Here is a 24,036-nt window from a genome sequence, read left to right as displayed (position 1 = left end):
TTCCTCAACCTGTTGTCATATGAATTTGAATATGGGTAATTCTTTCTTCCTTGATTCATCACATAGTTCACTTGCTCTAAAGTTTGTGGATTTAAAGAGTCCATGATGCATTCCCCAATTCCATGTTGTCCATTGCACCTATCACAAATTTGCATAACAGAATTTACAGGATTAGTAGTTAACATGTCCAATTTCCTTACCATGTTATCTACCTTGGTATTAAGTGCTGTAATGGCGTCTATTTCATAGACTCCTGCAGTTCTTCTTCTTTCGGTATTGTTTTGGTAGTGGCTGTTGCTTGCCATCTCCTCTATCAACTCATATGCTTCATCAATACCTTTCTTTTCAAAGGATCCACCTGCAGCTGCATCTAGAGTGATTTTTATATTAGGAGATAGAGCATTATAGAAAGTTTGTACCTGTAACCACTTGGGCAAACTGTGATGTGGGCACTTTCTTAGCAAGTCCTTGAATCTTTCCCAAGCTTCATACAAGCTCTCTTGATCATGATGAGCAAATGTCATTATCTCATTACGCAACTTGGTGGTTTTTGAGGATGGAAAGAATTTAGCTAGAAATTTTTGAGCTAATTCATCCCATGTGGTAAAACTTCCAGCGGGACACGATTGTAACCATGATCTAGCTTTATCCCTAAGAGTAAAAGGAAAAAGCCTCAACTTGATTGCATCTTCAGAAACACCATTTTGTTTGAATGTGTCACAAATTTCCAGAAAATTGGTGATGTGAGCATTAGGATCTTCACTAGGCAAACCTCCATATTGAATTGAGGTAGAGAGCATTTGGATAATTGCAGGTTTAATCTCAAAGTTATTAGCTTCTACCCTAGGTCTTGTAATACTTGAGGTTGTCCCATTCAGATTAGGTGTTGTATAATCCCTTAAGGTACGGACCGGATGTTGAAGTGGTGGTCCAACTATGTTCTCATTTTCGATATCGTCAGCCATGTCTGCCTGTTGTTCGATTTTTACTTCTTGTGTTTTTCTTGCAGCGTTGAGCCTTCGAAGAGTTCGTTCAATTTCCGGATCAAAGATTAGAGGTTCAGTCCTCCTTGATTTCCTTTGCATAAAACAACCTGGAATAGTACTTAAAAGAAAATAAAATAAAAACGAAAGAGTGTCTAAATTAATAACAGGGTAATTCGTATTGATATTGATACGCCAATCCCTGGCAACGGCGCCAAAAACTTGACAGGCGTTTTTCGCAAGTGTACGAAATCGCAACAAGTAGTATAGAGTAAGAAAGTATCGTATCCACAGGGATTGGTTATCAATTACCAAAATTGTGTTAACCTATTATTATTTAGACGATGATAAAGGGAATTTGCTATAAAGTAAATAAAATTCAAAGTAAAAGAGATCAAACAAAATTTAGGTGAAAAGAAATCAGAGAAGTAAACTACTAGGGAATTTGATTTCACTTAATTCTATCCAGCTTATTCTATTAGTTCATTAATCAATTTTAATTGTTCAAGTAGGAGAAACAACCCTAAGTTTGCTAACAAGCTCTCCCGATGTATTGTTAGCTATTCTAATCCAAGTTAATTACCTACCTTAATAGTGAAATTAAACATGAATCAGATCATTAGGTTTTATGGTTGCTTTGTGAATTCACAACTTAATACTTTATTAACCTATGAAGACCCCCCTTGAGTCAAACCATATAGTTTCCACATCAAGTTATTATTCTCAAGTAAATTATTACCTTTTTCATATCAATAACCCTTCTCCCGAATGTAATTATTGAAATAAATCAATCCAGGGGAAGATTTCTGCCTGGAAGCCTTAAGCACAATAATAATTTATAACAAGAACAAAGAAAAATAAATCTAATATTATAAGCTGGAATCGAATTAAATTACATCAAATCCCTAGTATAAGAGTTTAGCTAGACATAGTAATTAAATTAAACTCCATCATACGTGAATCATTCATCATATTTAAAGACAATAATAAAGAAAGAAACAAGATGAAGAGTTTAGAATAAAAACTGTATCACAACTATGTTGAAGGCTTCCTTGATCTTAGCACAATTATTTGAAGCTTGAAAACTATGTTGAAGGCCTATCGAACTACGTTGACTTTGATCTTCCATTCAAATGGAAGTACGTAGGCACGTTCGGGATTTAACCCCGGGTGGCAAGTCGAAATCACTTAAACATTTCATTTGGTCCAATTGCATCATTTACCCTGCAAAGCATTCATTCATTTGGTTAGTTCATCAGCATGACATAGTCTCGGGATCCACCTCGGGTTCGTAGACCATGCCTTAACATTGGGATAATTAATCTAATAATTAGGTTAATTAAAATTGGAGTCACTTAGGGTTTTTCCTAGTTTACCCTAAAATAATTAAACAAGGTGGCGACTCATACATTCACGTGCATTTCTACCCTTAGTCACATGCATTCACATGCCTATGATATTTGGGATAGGGGTTCACAACTTCTTGAGGAGATAATGGTACAAGAACCACCTTTTTCCCCTTATGAATCAAAGAGTATCAATTATGGAATCCATCATGAAGTGCTCTTCTGTCATATTGCCATGGTCTTCCCAACAATAAATGGCCTACTTGTATAGGTACTATATCACATAGAATCTCATCTTCATACCTTCCAATAAAAAATGGCACAAGTACTTGTCAAGTCACCTTCACCTCCCCACAATCATTCAACCATTGCAACTTATAAGGTTTAGGACGCTTGAGACAAGTTAAGTTCAGTTTGTTTACCATATTTACACTAGCAACATTAGTGCAACTACCCCCATCAATAATAAGAGTACACACCTTTCCACTAATCAAACATCTAGTGTGAAATATGTTCTCACGTTGCTTAAGGCTTTCCTCTTTGATATGCATATTCAAAGCACGCCTAGCAACTAAAGCTTCACCATGTTCAGGAAGTATTAAGTTATCTGAATCATCATCATCATCATCATCAATTAATTAGGCATATCATCATAATCACCACATTCAGATTAAGAACTAATGTTTCCATCATCTTTAGCAATCATAACTCTTTTATTAGGACATTGAGATGCATAATGCCCTTTCCCCAAACATTTAAAACATTTAAATTCTCTAGAAGGGGTTGTAGAGTTAGAAATACCTTTATTGCTTTTAATTGGAGTTTGGACAGCCTCTTTACCTTTTGAAGTTGATTCTGTCCTTTGGAAATTGGAACCCTTAAGATCCTTCTTTTCACCTTCTTTGGGCCATTTAGATCCCCATGTGTTGTTAGTATACTTGTTGGTGGATTTCCCCTTTTTCTGCCTTTCAAGTTTCATGGCCATATCTATCATATCCTCCAAGGTATCATAGCGATACATCTCTAAAGCATCAGTAATGTCTTTATTTAGACCTCCAAGGAATCATGATATGATGATTTGCTCATCTTCCTCAATCTTGGCTCTAGCCATGCAAATCTCCATCTCCTTGTAGTACTCTTCCACACTCTTCACTCCTTGCACCATTCTAGCTAATTTATCGTGTAAATCCCTAAAGTAATGAGTAGGGACAAATTTTTGGTGCATTAGCTCTTTCATGATCTCCCATGGTGGTATAGGTCGCATCCCTTTCCTTCTTCTTTTTAATAGCAATTGTTCCCACCAAAACATAGCATAGCCTTTGAATTCAACAGCAGCAAGATGAGATTTCTTTTCTTGAGAATAGTTATGGCATTCAAAGATTTGTTCTACCTTTCTCTCCCATTCAAGGTATTCTTCAGCATTGTTGTTACCTTTGAATTCTGGAATCCTTATCTTAATTGATCCCAAGTCTCCATAAATTTTATTAAAATTAGTATCTTCAGTCTCCTCATCTTCATGGGTTTGAAATCTAGCTTGTGGACGAGTTCTAGTTGTATTAGAGCTTTGTGAAGCTTTTATCTCTTGTAATTCCTCCCTCATGTCTTGGAAAAGATTGTTGAAGGTTCTAAACTGTCCTTGAATTGCTTCCATGAAAAATTTCAATTGAGGATCTTTAATTTGACTTCCATCCCTATTACCATCTCCAGATTTGCCTGAACTCATGGTTAGTATTCAAAAATAGAAAACACAAAAAGATTTGAGTTATTGGTAAATCACTCCCTCACGTGTTTACACTCTTTAATCACTCCTTGCAATTCTTCCAATTGTACTTCAGAATCTTAGTTCAACCAACCAACTCAAAAGCACGTTTAGAAACAAGGAATAAACCTTAACAATGAAAAGCAAGCACAATTTCTAGAACGAAAACTCAAAACGAGATGGATAGTAGCACAAGAACAAAACAATGCACTACTTAATTATCAATTAGAGTGTAGTAAACAAGCAAACACACCCTAATAATGTAATAGAAGCAAAAGAAAGCTCAAACAAGAATAAGAGACTAGAATTTAAAAGATAATTTCAGGATATAATGTATGAATTTAGCTTACTACAAAGCAAACTAAATATAGACATAATTAATTCTACCCAAAACAAAGCAAGCAATCAAAGAAAATCAAAAAGAAAAAAATTTTTTCTTTTTTTTTATATGGTCAGAACCGAGCACGGGCGTGCGTGTATAGCTTGGTCCAACAATTGAAAGTCAAAACCGAGCACGGGCGTGCTTGAGGTGAAGCACGGACGTACTGAATTAAATCCTCCCTTATCCTTCAATATAACTTAATCTAGTTAGGATTAGATTTGATAAGGATTATAGTGGATAAACTAAATCTCAAAAAGATATGGACAACTAATTCTTGTTACCTTATCCGCAAAGTAGTTAAGATTTAGATTTTATCACAAGATTATAGTGGATAAACTTAATCCCACAAAATAAGGTCAAATCCCTAAGATTTAGGAAAAATCCCTATGAATTAGGAACAAAATCCACACAACACAATCAAACTTTTTAATGGTGGACGAATTTTTTTCTTCTTACTCTTTTTTTTTTTTTTTGCAAATCTAATTAACAAGATCTAAGATCACAACTTCCAGAATTTGAACAAGAACGAAATTAAAACACAATTGATGCAAATTCAAAATTAAAACTAAACAAACAAGAAGACAAACACGAAAACAAGAAAAACAAATAATCACAAACCCTAGAACTAAGATAAATAAGAATTTACCTTAATCTTTGGCTCTGATACCAAACTGATGCGAAACCTATGGAAATTAATTCCAAGAACTCTATGACAAGATTTGGAATAGATCAAAGATCAAACTAAACTCCCCTCTATAGCACCCAAAGCTTAAAGAAGCAAGAACACCAATAATAGAGTAAAGAATAAGATAAACGCCACAATTAGATTAATAAGTTTACCTTGATTCTTGATGCAATTAGAGGAATGCAAACTCACAATCTCTCTAATCAACGGAACACGCCTAAGCATGAATAAAATCTGTAGCTTTTAATATTTTGTTGAATGATTTATGTAACAACATAACTAGGCTATTTATACTAATTCTAAAAGGTCCTGATCCTTAAAGGATTTAGAATAATTAATCTAAATCAGTTAAGGATAAGGATTGAACTAATCTAAACCAACTAAGGATAAGGACTAATTAATCCAATCCAACTAAGAATAAGGAATAATTAACCCAAACCAACTAAGGATAAGGAATAACTAATCCAAACAAACTATATATGGATAAGGAATAATTAATCCAAACCAACTAAGGATAAGGAATAATTAATCCAAACCAACTAAGGATAAAATAAAAAAGGTGGCCTAATTTATTAGTGGCCCAACCCATTAACAACATTACAATTCAAAACTAACAATGTAAGAAGCCTAGGTATGCCTTCAAGTTCCAAATAACACTTGTTGAAAGCAAGATCATGAAGCTCTTGTGTAACTTGGTCTTGAACATATAAGGACATGGTTGCCCCATATCTCTTTGTATGACTTCTTGTAATTGGTCCACTAGGAAGCACTAATGGTTTTTCCATGTTGTTCTTCTTGTTCCCTTGGGGCTCCATGGATGAGTGATGGTGGATCCGTATCACCCGTGCTATGAATTAGGTGCTGTCTTGAATCGAGAACACCAACCAGTTTCTATAACTTATATGGGCACACCTCAGATATTTTCCAGACATACAAATCAAGATGTAATCCTATTTGGGAAGATGGAAAAGTCCTAATTGAGAAGAAATCCAAAGCTTAAACAGTTTCATATCCCCAAAAAGATTTCTTACTTAATAAGGATTCTATTTCCTAATCAAAGTCGGATTTTCTCTTAGGAAGTCTATATAAAGAGAGGAGCCATTCATTGTAAAGATATCTCTAGTTTTTGACAATTCTTGTTCTATTGTTTCCTCTCTCCCTCAAAGACTTCAAGCATTCAAGATTCGTGCCAAGATTCAAGAAAGCCGTCCACATTATTTGTTGCCTAGTTTTTATCTCTAAACTCTTAAACTTGTTTTATTCTTTCATTATTCTGATTGATTATGGAATTTTATTCAAGTATTATTGAGTTTTATTTAATTACTATGTCGAACTAAATTCTCATACTAGGGATTTGACGTAGCTTAATTTCTTTTCCAATTTATAATATTAGATTTGTTTTTCTTTGTTCAAAGTATAATTTATTATTGAACTTAATGCTTCCAGGCAGAGTTTCTCCCCTGGATTGATTTATTTTATTAATCACTATCGGAAGAAGGGTTTTTGACATGAAAAAAAGTAATAAATTACATGAGAATAATAACTTGATGCGGAAGCTATATGGTTTGACTCATGGGGGATTTTCATAAGTTAATGACCTTAGGTTATGAATTCACAAAACAAACCATAAAACTTAATGATTTAATTCATGTTTGATTGCGCTATTGGAAGATAGTTAATTAGATTGGATTAAAATAGCTAACAAAATATCGGGAGAGCTTGTTAGTGATTTTAGGGTTGTTTCCCCAGCTTGAACAATTAAAATTGATTAACGAACTAATAAAATAAATTGGATAGAGTTAAGTGAAATCAAAATCCCTATTAGCTTTAAAATCCTTGAATTCTTTTCTTCAAATACTGTTGCTTGATTTATTTTTTTTTCTCTTTTAATTATTTGTTCTAAATTTCTTAAAATAATTCCCCTTATTGCCGTTTAAATAATAATAGATTAACATAATTTCGGTACTGTGAATACCCAAATTTTGAGGCTCAGAAAGCCTGTTTTCCCGGACTGCAAACAGTCCCGCCGGACTGGAGGCTATTTCGGAAGTTCACCGAAAATATGTCAATATGGTACTTAAAACGTCCGGAATATCGCGAGGATCGCGGAACAGGTCCCGGAATATTTTTCGGAGGTCCGGAACTCCCAAAAAGGTTCCCGGAGCGAAGCACGGTGTCCACACCGGCCACGGCGGAGCCGGCCGCCGGCCACGGCGAATCCGGGCGCCGGGCACGGCGGCAGCAGCCACCCTCCCGGGCGGCACCTGCCGCCCGGGACCCGAAAATGGCCTATAAATAGGCCATTTTTAGTCCAATTTTGGCACCCGGTCTGTGTTGACGGACGAATCCTTCTCCCTCTCACGCTCCTTGCGTTTTCTTTACCGCTTTTTGCATTTAATTTAATTTTATTGCATTTTTATTGTGATATTTGGACATTAAAATTAAACAAATTAAAATTAATTAATATTTCCTAAGCGAGGAGCTTAATCTGGAGTTAAGAAGCGGTCGTCGATTAAATCAGGTATATAAACAAAACTCTGCCTATTTAATTTTAGCACTTCATGCATATTTCTCTTCTACTCTTAATAATTCTAGAATTGCATAAATGCATCCACGTCATTTTTTTGGTAAATAAACTGCTTTGATAAAAACAAACATGATTAAGCTTAACGCCCGATTAATTAATAATCGTGGTAGTTAAGCTTAAATTCGACAATATTGGCTAAAGAGCCTAGTTAATTAATAACTATGGTTCGATTGCCTTTATTTCGAACAATCTAGCCTAAAAGTCCAATTAATCAATAATTGTGGCTAACGGCCTCATTTAATCACGTTTTTTGGCAACAAAATTGCCTACACTTAATCAATCAATTTTGGCAACTAATTGCCTACGGTCTAATCGATTTTTAGCAAACGAATTGCTTAAATCAACACTTTTTGGCCAAAGGCCTAAAATCAACCATTTTAGCGACAAATCGCGTTAAATTGACATTTTTGGCAAAATGCCTTTAAAATCAACCATTTTCGGCTCAAAGCCGTAAAATCGACATTTTTGGCAAAATGCCTTAAAATGAACCAATTTTCGGCCAAAGGCCTAAAATCAACCATTTTAGCGACAAATCGCTTAAATCAAACATTTTGGTAAATTAATTGCCTAAATCAACTCATTTCGACCAAAGGCCCTAAAATCAACCATTTTGGCGACAATCGCCTAAATTACACATTTTAGCAAACGAATTGCTTAAATCAACACTTTTTGGCCAAAGGCCTTAAAATCAATCATTTTGGCGACAATCGCCCAATCATATCATTTTGGCAAACAGATTGCCTAAATCAATCATTTTGGCTAAGAGCCTTAAAATCAACGACTTTGGCGACAAATCGCCCGACAACCGTTTTTGGCACAAATGCCTTAAAACCAACACATTTGGCAACGAACGCCTAATCGAATCAATCGATCTTTTGGCAAGATGCCTAAATAAAAATGCACAAAGCATACACAAAATCATGCACAAAGCATACACACTCATGCACAAAGCATACACACTCATGCATAAAGCATACCCATTCAAAGCCCTTCAAAGAAGGCCTATCGAACTACGTTGAGTTTGATCTTCCATTCAAACGGAAGTACGTAGGCACGTTCGGGATTTCACCCCGGGTGGCAAGTCGAAATCACTCAAACATTTCATTAATCCATCATTCACCTTGCAAAGCATTCATTCATCGGTTAGTTCATCAGCATGACATAGTCTCGGGATCCATCTCGGGTTCGCAGACTGTGCCTTAAACATTGGGATAATTAATCTAGTAACTAGGTTAATTAAAAATGGAGTCACTTAGGGTTTTTTCCTAGTTTACCCTAAAATAATTAAACAAGGTGGCGACTCACACACTCACGTGCATTTCTTCTCATTCATCATATGCATCACATGCCTATATGATATTCGGGAAAGGGGTTCACAGGTACTTGTTATACAATCCCAGTGGAAATGATATTCTACTCATTCTATATTACTTATTGTGATTTTCGTATACTTGCGAAAAATAACTGTCAAGTTTTTGGTGCCGTTGCCAGGGATTGTCATTATCAATATCGATACTAATTACCCTATTATTAATTTAGACATTTATTTTTATTTTTTTAAAAATTTTTTTCTAGAAGATTATTTCAGGTGTTTATGCAAAGAAGATCAGGTAGGACTGAACCCTTGATCTTTGATCCATAAATCGAAAAGACTTATCGTAGGAACAACGCTGCTAGAAGAGCACATGAAAGCAAACCCGAACAGCAAGCAGACATGAGTGATCAAGTCAACCCAGAAAATAGACCTTTACCTCAGCATCCTGTCTGCACTTTGCGGGATTATACAAAACCTTCTCTCAATGGAACAACCTCGAGTATCACTAGACCTAGGGTGGAAGCTAATAATTTTGAAATTAAACCTGTAATTATACAAATGCTTTCCACCTCAATTCAATATGGAGGTTTACCTAGTGAAGATCCTAACGCCCATATCACAAATTTCCTGGAGATTTACGATACCTTCAAACAAAATGGTGTTTCTGAGGATGCCATAAAACTAAGACTCTTCCCTTTCAGTCTTAGGGACAAAGCACGATCTTGGTTATATAATCATGCCCTGCTGGAAGTTTTACAACATGGGAGGAATTAGCCCAAAATTCTTAGCAAAATTCTTTCCATCTTCAAAGACCACAAAACTGCACAATGAGATAATGACCTTTGTCCACCATGATCAAGAAAGTTTGTATGACGCTTGGGAAAGATTCAAGGACTTATTGAGAAAGTGCCCACATCATAGTTTGCCTAAGTGGTTACAGGTACAAACTTTTTATAATGCATTATCTCCTAACATTAAAATCACTCTAGATGCAGCTGTAGGTGGATCTTTTAAAAGAAAAGAAATTGATGAGGCATATGACCTGATAGAAGAGATGGCAAGCAATAGTCATTACCAAAGCAACTCCAAAAGAAAAAAGTCTGTAGGGGCCTATGAGATAGATGCCATTACAGCACTCAATGCCAAAGTAGATAATATGGTAAGAAAGTTGGACTTATTGACTACTAACCCTGTCAACTCTATTATGCAAGTTTGTGATAGGTGTAATGGGTAACATGGGATTGGAGAATGCATGTTAGACTCTTTGAACCCGCAAACTTTGGAACAAGTAAACTATGTGATGAATCAAGGAAGGAAGAATTACCCGTACTCTAACTCTTATGATAACAGATTGAGGAATCACCCTAATCTTTCGTATGGGAATCCAAACAATGCCTTGAACGCACCAACAGGTCTTAAGAGAAAAATTCTCATGATGGTCTCCTTACTGCCCTCTCTAAATCGCACATGGACTTCTTGAATGAAACCAGAGAAAACAACAAAAAGTAGCAATTGCGATAAGAAACTTGGAGATTCAGTTATGATAGTTTGCAAACATGATGGCATCCCGACCTCAAGGTACGTTACCTAGTGATACCGAATAGAATCCTAAAGAGCAGGTATAAGCTATCACCGAGAAGTGGCAAACAGTTGGAGGAACCAACAAAGATAGAAAAGAAAAAGGAAGAGTAGAAAAAAGCTCCCATCATTGACCTAGAAGAGCAAGAGGAAGTAAAACCCTATGTTCCACCTATTCCTTTCCCACAAAGGTTAAAGAAAGCACAAGATGACAAAAGCTTCCTCAAATTTCTTGATGTCTTCAAAAAGCTTCAAATCAACATCCCTTTTGCTGAAGCTCTCACTCAAATGCCCAGCTATGAAAGTTTCGAAAAGAGATCCTAAGCAAGAAAAGAAAAATTGATGATCAAGGAACGGTAATGTTGACCGAAGAGTGTAGTGCAATTATTCAAAAAAAATTGCCTCCAAAGTTAAATGATCCAAGAAGTTTTTCTATCCCTTGTAATATTAGTAATCTGGATTTTGAAAAAGCTTTAGTAGATTTAGGTGCTAGCATTAACCTTATGTCTTATGAAGTTTTTAAGATGCAAGGTGATACGGATTTGCTACCACTCAACCATAGAGCTCAAGGAAGCATGGAGAACACCTAAGTTTCTCACATTGATGGAAGCACATGTTGAGGTGGAATCTGAAATTCCAACATATGGCATGCCCTGGCCATACTAGAGCCTAACTTTGGCGTAATAAGTTAGCCCATTTTTGTTAGTTTTGAGTTGTAATATTGTTAATGGGTTGGGCCACCCTTTTAATTTTTATCCTTAGTTGGTTTAGATTAGTTAAATCCTTATCCTTAGCTGATTTAGATTAATTATTCTAAATCCTTTAAGGATCAGGACCTTTTAGAATTAGTATAAATAGCCTAGTTATGTTGTTACATAAATCATTCAATGAAATATTAAAGCTACAGATTTTATTCATGCTTAGGCGTGTTCCTTTGATTAGAGAGATTGTGAGATTGCATTCCTCTAATTGCATCAAGAATCAAGGTAAACTTATCAATTTATTTGTGGCGTTTATCTTATTCTTTTACTCTATTATTGGTGTTCTTGCTTCTTTAAGTTTTGGGTGCCATAGAGGGGAGTTTAGTTTGATCTTTGATCTATTCCAAATCTTGTCATAGAGTTCTTGGAATTAATTTCCATAGGGTTCCGCGTCAGTTTGGTATCAGAGCCAAAGATTAAGGTAAATTCTTATTTATCTTAGTTCTAGGGTTTGTGATTATTGTTCTCTTGTTTTTCTTTTTTTTTTTTTCGTGTTTGTCTTCTTTTTGCTTAGTTTCAATTTCAAAATTTACATCAATTGTGTTTTTAATTTCGTTCTTGTTCAAGTCTGGAAGTTGTGATCTTAGATCTTGTTGATTATATTTGCAAAAAAAAAAAAAAAAAAAAAAAGAGTAAGAAAATTCGTCCACCATTAAAAGATTGTTTGTGTTGTGTGGATTTTGTTCCTAATTCATAGGGATTTTTCCTAAATTATAGGGATTTGTTCCTAATTCTTAGGGATTTGATCTTATTTTGTGGGATTTGTTCCTAATCCTAAGGGATTTGACTTTATTTTGTAGGATTGAGTTTATCCACTATAATCTTGTGATAAAATCTAATCTTAACTACTTTATGGATAAGATAACAAGGATTAGTTGTCTATATCTTTTGAGATTAAGCAAATCTACTACAATCCTTGTCAAAGTCTAAATCCTACCTAAATTGGGTTACATTGAAAGAGTAAAGGAGGATTTAATTCAGCACGCCCGTGCTTCACCTCAAGCACGCCCGTGCTAGGTCCTAACTTTCAATTATTGGACCAAGCAAAACACACACGCCCGTGCTTTCAATCTAGCACACCCGTGCACGGTTCTGACCATATAATAAAAAAAAATTTATTTTTTCTTTTGAATTTTCTTTGATTGCTTGCTTTGTTTTGGGTAGAATTAATTAGGTCCATATTTGGTTTGCTTTGTAGTAAGCTAAATTCATACATCATATCCAGTAATTGTCTTTTAAATTCTAGTTTCTTTATTTTTGTTTGAGCTTTCTATTGCTTCTATTACATTGTTAGGGTGTGTTTGCTTGTTTACTACACTCTAATTGATAAATTAAGTAGTGCAATTGTTTTGTTCTTGTGCTGCTATCCATCTCAATTTGAGTCTTCTTTCTAGAATTGTGCTTGCTTTTCATTGTTAGGGTTTCCTTATTTCTAAACGTGCTTTTGAGTTGGTTGGTTGACCTAAGATTCTGAAGTACAATTGGAGGAATTGCAAGGAGTGATTAGAGAGTGTAAACACGTGAGGGAGTGTTTATTATTAACTCAAATCTATTCTTGTTTTTCTGTTTCTTTCTTAACAATGAGTTTAAGCAAATCTGGAGATGGTAATGAGGATGAAAGTCAAATAGACGATTCCCAATTAAAACTTGTAATGGAGTCAATCCAAGAACAGTTTAGAAGCTACAACAGTTTCCTCCAAGATATGAGAAAGGATTTGAAGGAGATTAAAGCCGCCCAATGCTCTAATACAACAAGAGCTCGTCCCAGTACTACACCAACTAGATTTCAAACACCTAAAGACGAGAAGGTCGATAATCCTAATCATTACTTTAGGGATTTGAACAATAAGTCAGGAAGGGTGCAAGGAAGGAAAAATATGGATTACCTCAATAGGTATTCATTCACAAAGGATGGATGGATGACTGGCCCAAGATCATATTCCTCAAAAGAAGAGTATAAAGACCAATATGGAAAGCAAAAGATGAGTTTTGAAGCTGTCAATAAAGAAGAAGAGTGAAAAAATAAAATGAGTGAAAATATACTGAGTGCAAGTAAAAAGGAAGAGGGAGAAGAAAAGGAAAAACAAATTCAACCTATATTTGTACCTTTGTGCAAAGAAGTTTGTTTGACCATCAATGATCCTAACCCATCTTTGCCCAATGTGTTTGTTGATCCTTTGCAAAAGTTTGAAGTATATGATGACCAAAAGAAGCTACCTGAGAAAGTGACCTCAACCTTGAGAGAAAATGGGATGAGGCTTCGAGATCAAAAGAACCAGAGTGTGAAAAGATTGAAGAAAAAGAGGAGAAAAAGGCCACAAAACAAACAAAACAAATTAATGGCCCATTAGAGAGTGAAACACCGAGAGAGGAAAGAAAGAAACAAACTCCTTATTTGAGAGAGGGAAAGAAACGAAGCAGTGTTGGAGAGGGTAGACCATTCTTGATGATTCGGTTAAAAGAGTTTTTGCTTAATTTGCCTAACATTGACTCTTCTACTTTGCCATCTAGTATTGTTTCTTTATTGCAGGAGTTTTCTAATGGAGAAAAGAAGGTCGCTTTAGTCAAGGAAATGCATGCTAAGGCTAAAGATCATAGAGACATAAAAAGGAGGAACAACCAATATGCTGACCATGTGACCAAGAGAAGGAATAAGATAATATTTGTGCCAGGTGATTGGGTTTGGGTACATTTTCGTAAGGAAAAGTTTCCCACCCAAAGGAAGATTAAGTTTGATGAACGTGGAGATGGATCATTCCAAGTCTTGGAGCACGTTGATGACAACACCTACAAAATAGGATTACCAGGTGATTATGGTGTTTTCGTTCCTTTCAATGTTAGCGATTTGTCTCCCTTTGACATGGATGCAGATTTGAGGACAAGTCTTTTAAAGAAGGGGGGGATGATATGATACGGATTCGCTCTCACTCAACCATGGAACTCAAGGGACCATGGGTACCTCAACTTTTAACTAAAATTAGAGGACGAATCCTTTCGAGGAAAGAGGGAATGATACGGATTCGCTACCACTCAACCATGGAGCTTAAGGGAGCATGGGTACCTCAACTTCTAACTAAGATTCGAGGACGAATCTTTTCGAGGAAAGGGGGAATGATACGGATTTGCTACCACTCAACCATAGAGCTCAAGGAAGCATGGAGAACACCTAAGTTTCTCACATTGATGGAAGCACATGTTGAGGTGGAATCTGAAATTCCAGCATATGGCATGCCCTGGCCATACTAGAGCCTAACTTTGGCGTAATAAGTTAGCCCATTTTTGTTAGTTTTGAGTTGTAATATTGTTAATGGGTTGGGCCACCCTTTTAATTTTTATCCTTAGTTGGTTTAGATTAGTTAAATCCTTATCCTTAGCTGATTTAGATTAATTATTCTAAATCCTTTAAGGATCAGGACCTTCTAGAATTAGTATAAATAGCCTAGTTATGTTGTTACATAAATCATTCAATGAAATATTAAAGCTACAGATTTTATTCATGCTTAGGCTTGTTCCTTTGATTAGAGAGATTGTGAGATTGCATTCCTCTAATTGCATCAAGAATCAAGGTAAACTTATCAATTTATTTGTGGCGTTTATCTTATTCTTTTACTCTATTATTGGTGTTCTTACTTCTTTAAGTTTTGGGTGCCATAGAGGGGAGTTTAGTTTGATCTTTGATCTATTCCAAATCTTGTCATAGAGTTCTTGGAATTAATTTCCATAGGGTTCCGCGTCACTAGGGATGGGAGAGCTAAACCCAACAAGGATGTCTCTACAATTGGCAGATCGATCAATCAAATATCCAAGAGGGATTATAGAATATGTGCTCGTAAAGGTAGGTACAATTATCTTCCCTGTTGATTTTCTTATTCTTGACATTGATGAAGATAGAGAAGGATCCTTAATCCTTGGAAGACCCTTTCTTGCAATTGCAAGAGCATTGATTGATGTATATGAAGGTAAATTAACTTTTGAGGGTAGGTCAAGAGGAAATTATTTTTTTTGTTCTTAAATCTTTTAAACTTCGTATGGATTATAATGACTGTTTTAGGATTGATGTTGTTGATGAATGTGTGAAAGACACTTTGCATATTAAGACTAAAGATGACATTAATAATTCAAGCATAATGGATGAGAAAGAAAATGAACCACCAAAGCAAGAACTAAAACAACTTCCATCTCATTTAAAACATGCATTCTTAGGTGAGAATAATTCTTTTCCTGTTATTATTTCTTCTCACTTAACACTTGATCAAGAGAAAAGGTTGTTGCAGATTCTTCGAAAACATAAGAAAGCTCTAGGGTGATCAATTTCAGACTTGCAGGGAATAAGCCCAAGTGTATGCATGCACAAGATCCTGATGGAGGAAGACTATAAACCTTCAATTGAGCATCAAAGAAGATTGAACCCAAATATGAAAGAGGTAGTCAAGGCTGAGATCATAAAGCTTTTGGATGCTGGCATTATCTATCCAATTTCCGATAGCAGTTGGTAAGTTCTGTTCAAGTTGTTCCAAAGAAGGGAGGAATGACAGTTATTTCTAACAAAAATAATGACTTAATTCCCACTTGATCAGTCACAGGTTGACGTGTGTGCATTGATTATAGGAAGTTGAACAAAGCCACACGCAAAGATCACTTCCCTTTACCCTTTACTGATCAAATGCTTGAAAGACCTGCAAGTTATCCCTATTATTGTTTTTTGGATGGTTATTTAGGATATTTGCAAATACCTATCGCTCCTGAAGAATAAGAGAAAACCACCTTCACTTGCCCTTATGGTACCTTTGCTTATAGGAGAATGCCTTTTGGATTATGTAATGCTCTTGCAACTTTTCAAAGATGCATGATGTCTATACTCTCTGACATGGTTGAAAAATTTATTGAAATATTTATGGATGACTTTTCTATGTTTGGTTCCTCTTTTGATGCTTGTCTTTATAACCTCTCTTTAGTAATGCAGCGATGCAAGGACACTAACCTTGTTTTGAATTGGGAAAAATGCCATTTTATGGTTAGTGAAGGTATTGTTTTAGGGCATAAAATCTCACAAAAAGGGATTGAAGTGGATAAGGCCAAAATCGAGGTAACTGAAAAGCTACCTCCTCCAAATTCAGTGAAAGGAGTAAGAAGCTTTTTTGGCCATGCAGGATTTTATAGGAGATTTATCAAAGACTTCTCCAAAATCAGAAAACCTCTTTATAATTTATTAGTTAAAGATGTCCCTTTTGATTTTGACAAAGAGTGTTTAAATGCTTTTAATAGGTTGAAGAAAGAGTTGACTTCAGCACCTATCATTGCTACACCAGATTGGAATCTCCCCTTTGAACTTATGTGTGATGCTAGTGATCATGCTGTTGGAGCTATTCTTGGGCAAAGAAAGGAAAAGAAGTTGCACGTCATTTGTTATGCTAGTCGCACATTGAATGATGCACAATTAAATTATGCCACCACTAAAAAAGAACTTCTAGCGATTGTTTTTGCTTTTGATAAATTTAGGGCTTATTTGATTGGAGCTAAAGCAATAGTTTACACTAATCATTCTTCCATTAAGTATTTATTAGAAAAGAAAGATGCAAAGCCTAGATTAATCCGTTGGGTTCTTCTTTTGCAGGAATTTGATCTAGAGATTCGCGATAAAAAAGGAACCGAGAACCTTGTAGCAGACCACCTATCCAGGCTCGAGTTGGGGGAAGAAGAGCAAACAGAATTACAAATCAATGAAGACTTCCCCCATGAACATCTTCTCCTCTTAGTAAACACACAAGCTCCATGGTATGCCGATATAGTTAACTACCTTGTTTGCAAACTCACTCCTCCCAATCTTTCTTATCAACAAAAGAAAAAAATTTTTCATGATCTCAAATATTACTATTAGGAGGAGCCTTTCTTGTTCAAATATTATAGTGATCAGCTTTTTCGACCCTGTATACCGGAAGAGGAAATGGAAAGTGTCCTTCAATTTTGTCATTCAATGGAATGTATGGAATGTGGGGGACACTTTGGAGCAAGCAAGACGGCAGCGCGTATCTTGGAAGGCAGTTTGTATTGGCCTAACTTATTTAAAGATGCTTTTAACTTTGTTCGTCTTTGTGATCATTGTCAAAGCATCTCAAAGCGACATGAGATGCCTTTAAACAATATCCTTGAAGTAGAGATCTTTGATGTTTGGGGCTTAGATTTCATGGGGCCTTTCCCATCCTCTTACTCCAACCAATACATTCTAGTAGCAGTGGACTATGTCTCAAAGTGGGCGGAAGCTGTTGCCCTTCCCAATAATGATGCCAAGAGTGTGATGAACTTCATCAAGAAATATATTTTCACACGTCATGGCAACTCAAGAGCAATAATCACAGACGGAGGCAGGCACTTTTGCAACAAGTATTTAGATTCTCTCCTTTCAAAATATGGTGTTATTCATCATGTAGGTACTCCATATCACCCCCAAACAAGTGGACAAGTGGAAGTCACTAATAGAGAAATTAAGAAGATTCTGGAGACCACAGTTGGCCAATCCAAGAAGGACTAGTCTAAGAAACTCGATGATGCTCTATGGGCTTATAGAACTGCATTCAAAACACCAATTGGTATGTCTCCATATCGAATGGTCTATGGTAAGGCTTGTCACCTCCCTGTTGAGTTAGAACACAAGGCATATTAGGCAATCCAATTTCTTAACTTCAATACTAAGGAAGTTGGTCAAAAAAGGTTGCTTCAATTGAATATGATGGATGAAATGCCAAAATCTATAAAGACCGCACCAAACAATGGCATGATATGCATGTTACACTCCTTGATTGCCCGCAAGTATACGGATCGCAACGTAATAATAAAAAGATCAATCCCACGAGAAACAGGTTATGTCCACTTTACTACTTATCCTTAACACTTATGTTTACAGCAATAAAACATGAAATGATTAAACTATGATCCTATTCAAATTTAAATTTAATATACTACTTAATTTTATAGATAAAGATATAGTAGAATACTTAGAAGAATTGATTATGCACTGGATTTTTTTTATAGCAAAACGTGTAACATGCAATAAACGATTCTTTAATCACATATGGTAAAGTATAATTCAACCTTTCGGTGTAGAATTACTCTATTTATTATATATATCTCTACATACAACAAATGCCTTACTTTATCAAATATTAATCCTAATTCTTATTCTTTGATTATTTCAACAAAATAGACTTAACTTTGACAAACCAAGTTTACAGATTCACATGCAAACCCAACTAATTGAATTCTATCTCTTTGATCTTTACTGAATTATTTCTTTCTGAGAATATAATTAAGTAAAGTTGATTAAAAAAAAGATCAAAAGATAACTTAAAGAAACTTTTATTAAATGAAACCAAATAATATTGTTGCTTTGCATAAAAAAAATAATGAAGAACAACATACAAAAAATCTTTAATAAAATAAGAGAGAGATATAAGTAATCAAACTCAAGCCTCCGGAGGACGACACACCTCGAGGAACTCTTTGATGTTCTTTACATAAACAATAATAAGTGACTCTCGTCAACTTATTTCTGAGTACTACTTTACTTTTCTACTATATTCTAATACTGGCTTTTCTTCTATCTTGTTTTTTCTTTTCTCTCTTATTTTTTTCATTCTTTCCTCTTAATTTGGGTTGCAATTTATAGAAGAGGAAGAGGACGTGGGTTATGATGGTGATTGGCTGGCCAAAGGGTGCTTCAAATGACTTCTGTTGGGAGATATTCTAACCTGTTTATGGAAGGACATGACTTTCTGGTAAAAAGGTAGCAGTTGAAGTCTTCTGGAAAAGCGACTCGCGCTCGTAAGTTTAAAGGTTGTGCCCGCGATCTTCACTTATGATCTTTCTGCCTCTTCTGGAGTGCTCATCGCGCTTGCGAGTTTTAATATCGCGCTCGCGAATTTAACCTGGTACTCTTTCATTGTTTTTGTTGTGTTCCTCGCGCTCGCGAATTATGATGTCGCGTTCGCGAGTTCTGCTTGATGCCTTCTGGACCTTCTGCCATCGCGCCCGCGCATATTTAGGTTGTGCTCGTGAATCTCCATCTCTTCCCATGTAGTGCGACTTCATTCACTGTCGCGAATTTTCTTGGCGGAAATTCTCCTTTCCCATACTTAGTCAAATTTTGATCCTTTTTCTTCATAAAAGCAAGCCTTTCCAATCCTTTGTTCAAATTCATTCCTAAAACAACTTTAAACCAAAAACAACATAAGAAAACATAAAATGTATAAAAACAATCATGCAATCATGCAAATCACGCGATTATAACTTAACAAATTTGCCCGCTTTGTGAGGCTATCAAAGCATATTATCCTAAGGAATCTAAAGGTAGGTCAACAGGTATTGCTCTATAACTCAAGACTCCGTCTCTTTCCAGGTAAGTTGCGTTCTAGATGGTCTGGCCCATTCACGATCAAAGAAATTTTTCCACATGGGGCCATTGAAATAGCGGATGGTGACCGGAGTTTCAAAGTCAATGCTCAACGCTTGAAGGTTTACCAAAACAAAAACTTTGATCTAGTCAAGAACACCATCAGTCTTGTTTAACCTAAATCGGGTTTAGTGCGTTGAGCTTAACGACATTAAACAAAAGCACTTCTGGGAGACAACCCATATTATTTTCCTGAACCTTCTTATTTCAATTTATTTTTGTTATTTTTGTTATAGATTTCTCAAAACTTTCTCCATGATTGTTCTTTTGTTTCAGTCAAAGTCTTTCAGGAACTAGTAGAGGTCCAAAAGATAGCACGCCCTAGCCATGCTCATCAACACGGCCATGCTCCAAAGAGGTGGAACGCATTCTTGAAGGTCAGAGGCTAGCACGCCCTAACCGTGCTCATCAACACGGCCGTGCTCCAAAGAAGTGGAACTCACTCTTGAAGGCCAGAGGCTAGCATGCCCTGACCATGCCACTGAACACGCCGGTGCCAAGAAAACAGAGTTCTACTTGAAAATCAAAGGCTAGCATGCCCAAACTGTGCTAGACAACACTCCTGAGCGTCAAGAAAAGAGAAAATCATTTCAAAAGTCAGAGCCTCGCACACCTGAACTGTGCTTTCGGGCATGCTCATGCTAGGTAAGCAAAAATTTTCTTCTGCAGGTCAGAGGCGCGCACGCCCCAGACGTGTCGATACACACGCCCGTGCCTGCCACCGCCTCAAAGAGACAGAAGCGCGCATGCCCTGACCGTGCCACGTAGCACGGCCGTGCCACTATCAAACCTGCACATTAAAATGCGCCTCTATTTAGCCGCCTCCTCCATCTCTTCAATTTTCTCTCTTTTTCTCTCAACCCAAACGCACTAAACACCAAATTTCTTTACCTCTCTCCTTCACCATGCCTCCACACTACAAGCGCAACAGACCTACCTCTTCAGTAGCTGCTAGACAACGACCAACTGGTTGATCTTCAGCTGCTTCTCCTCCACCTATTCCACCTCCTATAGCTCCGGCTCCTCCTCCATTTGAGATTGACTCACCGGAATAACAAGAAAGGCATAATAAACGCTCTCTTCGCCCTATTTTGCTAAATAGGTTTATTGATGAATCTGCACTAGCATAAGTGGGGCTTAGGGATGCTGTTTTAGAACCCCTTCAGCGTATTGGGTGGGAACAATTTATTAGCATGAAAGATCTTGCTTATGCACCTCTCACTTTAGAGTTTTTGAGTTCCTATTCTTTTGTTATTCGCCTATTTGAATTCCCTAGCAAAATTAGATTCAGGCTGTTTAGGAGAAATTTTGAACTTTCCGTAAATGAGGTGAGTCATATATTTGGGTTTCCCACTGAAAATGCTCGTAATCAAATATCTACGGACTTTAATGATTGTAGTACATGGAATGATCTGATTGGAGAACATAATTATAATCCTAGGCTTTCAAAAGCATCAAAATTGAGAAAACCTGCCCTGAGGTATATTCACAAATTCCTAGCCAACACCATTTTTGGGAGAAGTGAGAGTGATGGGGTGCTAAGCCGAAATGAATTATATTTTTTATGGGCAATTGATCAGGGGATTTTGTTGAATGTTGGTTACTGGCTATGTTTACGATGGGCTAGAGTTGCATGGGCGGATAAAGTAGCTATTATGATGGGGTGCTTTGTAACCCGAATTGCCGCATATCTGAGAGTTTGGAACCCCAGTAGACCAGTTTATGATAGTGTGGGAGGGGGAAAGGGAACTAGGCTAGACTTAGATGTCATGATTCATATGAAGTTGGTGGAAAAAGTAGGAGATTTGTATCGGATAGTGGGTTCTCGAGAAGAAAGTTTTGATGATGAGGAGGCTGAGGATGCTGGTGACACTAACATGTAGGAGGGTAATCCGACTCCTTTCCCTGCTTTTGGTACTTCTACTAGTGCAGGTACTTTTGGAGCTAGTCCATCTTTTCAGGGAGCATCAAACATGTCCAACGATAAAGTTGTTGCACGGATGATGTCCCAAATGGACATGTTTGACACTCGCCTTAATGGAATGGAGTCCATGATTATTGACAGGTTCTAGTCTATAGAGATTATGCACGGAAGCCTCGACTCTCATATTGACACCATGCAAGGCCAATATCAGGGAATTGCTGATCAACTCCAAACTGACATTCAATTGTTGTAGCCACATCCACCTCCACCACCTGAATCTTGATGGATTTTGATTTCTTTTCGGTTGCTTTATATTTTGATTTTTGTTTTTTTTTTTTTTTTGCTATTACATCTTGGATTTGGATTCAATTGTTGCTTTTCAGTTTCTGTTGACGCGAAATTTTATGCCCAACCTGACCCGATGATGATATGAGGATAAGGAACAAGGTATCACGATCAACCAGAAGTGTTTGAACCAAAATTTGAACCAAACCGCCCAGAGGAGCCTGACCCACGTTAGGGTTGCGTCACGTAGCTACTACCTGCGTGACGGCACTCTTAGCTGCGTCACGCAGCTCTAACAGGGCTGACACCTCTGGCGCGCGCGCCCGTGTAACGGCCTACACTGTTTGTATGGATACGCGGCAACTGTACGAAAAGTAAGTCGCGTCACACAGCTTACGAGTGCGTCACGCAGCTACTACCTGCGTGACGCAACTATCCTCTGTTGCCCTAGCCATATAAATACAACATTTTGCAGCAAAAACATGACTTCTTTTTTGACACTTTGCTCTCATTTCCTCTAAAAAAACATTGCATTCTGAGTTTAAGTTTTTAGGTTAACGACTAGAGTTCTTCCTTAAGAATTCAACTGAGTAAACTTGGGGAAGATCGAGTCATAGATATTTTAGATTCAAAATCAAAAAATACAAAAAAAGATAAGAAGAGGAAAAGAGAGGAAAGAAATAAAGAAAGAAAACGATTTGTTTTGTGAAAAGACTTAGTGACTACACTTCTAGAATCGTGAAACAACGTCTCTAAGTTAATCTCAGCGTATGCAATCCTTAAATCTGAGGGCAAGGTAACTAATCTAAGCTTTATCTTTCATTTCTAGTATTTTATCTCTTAAAATCTCATTTTCATAGTGTCTAGTTGATCTGTTATTGATAAAACGTAAGTTTGCCCACTGTTGAACTCTCCTGGATTGATTTTAATCACTGTTGACAAAAAGAACACGTAAAAAAGAGTAGTTTGAAAGGTATTTGCGGACTAGAGCAGCCGCGTCACGCAGCTACTACTTGCGTGACGCTACTGTTCATGTCCAAAAGCCCTTAGCCTGGACTGGACCACCTGTGTGACGCAGCTGTTCGCGTACTCAGCTCCTATTTTGTTTTACACTTGTATTTAATGTTTCGCTGTAAATAAATAATCAATATGTCTGAGTATTTTAAATAAGTCACGAACAGTTCTGTCACGTAGCTAGGAGTTCCGTCACGCGACTGTTCTTCATAGAACAGCTGCGTGACGCAACTGTTCTAGTCTACAGAACCATGACCAGAGTTCTGTCACGCGACTGTTCTTCATAGAACAGCTGCGTGACGCAACTATTACAAACCCCAGAATAAAAGATAAGAGTTGCGCCACGCGACTGTTCTTCCATAGAACACCCGCGTGACGCGACTGTCTTCCAGTTCCAGATTACTTTTATCATTTTGTCTTAATTTATTTCATCAAATAGATTTCTAAGCTTAATCCGAGAAATAATCAATAATGGGCAAATTGAGTTTTAATCAAACCTAGTCAATTAATCTGTTGTGATTATGGTATTTTGAGATTTAATACTTGTTATTTCCTTTTAATTATATTATTAAACTCGGCTTGTGGCCCGCCTTCAACCATAAGGCAAGAGCGGGTCTTTTAATTTTATTTGATATGTATGGTGGATGAATGATGGATGTGATGATTAATTTATGAATGAATGCAATGAATGTATTTACTTGGGGCGATTAATTAATTTTCCACATAAGAACTCGGTTCGATTTATTCGGGTTGGGTTTAAATAATTTGGCTTTTCTAAAATAAAATCAATTAGAAATCGTAGGTAAAAGAGGCCGATTTTCCGGGCGTCGGCTTCCAACGGGCCGACGTACCTAATTCCCTTACCTAGAATCGTACTTGGTACGCCTGACCAGTTTTTCTAAATAATTTGGCCTTAAATAAAATTGGGTTTAAAATGGAGTCATTTAATAAAATTGGAAACGGTCCCATTG

General features: G+C 36.7%; 2 non-coding genes across 2 annotated transcripts; one reads left to right on the top strand and one right to left on the bottom strand.

Annotated features, from left to right (window-relative positions):
- Positions 1-436: 436 nt before the first annotated feature.
- LOC149497646 (small nucleolar RNA R71) lies at positions 437-542 on the top strand. Its single transcript, XR_016320259.1, has one exon. It is a non-coding gene; the product is annotated as a small nucleolar RNA R71 (small nucleolar RNA).
- Positions 543-9,874: 9,332 nt separating this feature from the next.
- LOC149497645 (small nucleolar RNA R71) lies at positions 9,875-9,981 on the bottom strand. Its single transcript, XR_016320308.1, has one exon. It is a non-coding gene; the product is annotated as a small nucleolar RNA R71 (small nucleolar RNA).
- Positions 9,982-24,036: the final 14,055 nt, after the last annotated feature.

The sequence above is a fragment of the Jatropha curcas genome, chromosome 3 (genome assembly GCF_041381405.1).
Source record: "Jatropha curcas cultivar XTBG-Jc1 chromosome 3, XTBG_Jcur_1.0, whole genome shotgun sequence".
Taxonomy (NCBI): Eukaryota; Viridiplantae; Streptophyta; class Magnoliopsida; order Malpighiales; family Euphorbiaceae; genus Jatropha; species Jatropha curcas.
Note: the sequence above shows the minus strand (reverse complement) of the source record. Positions and strands in the feature narration are given on the sequence as shown.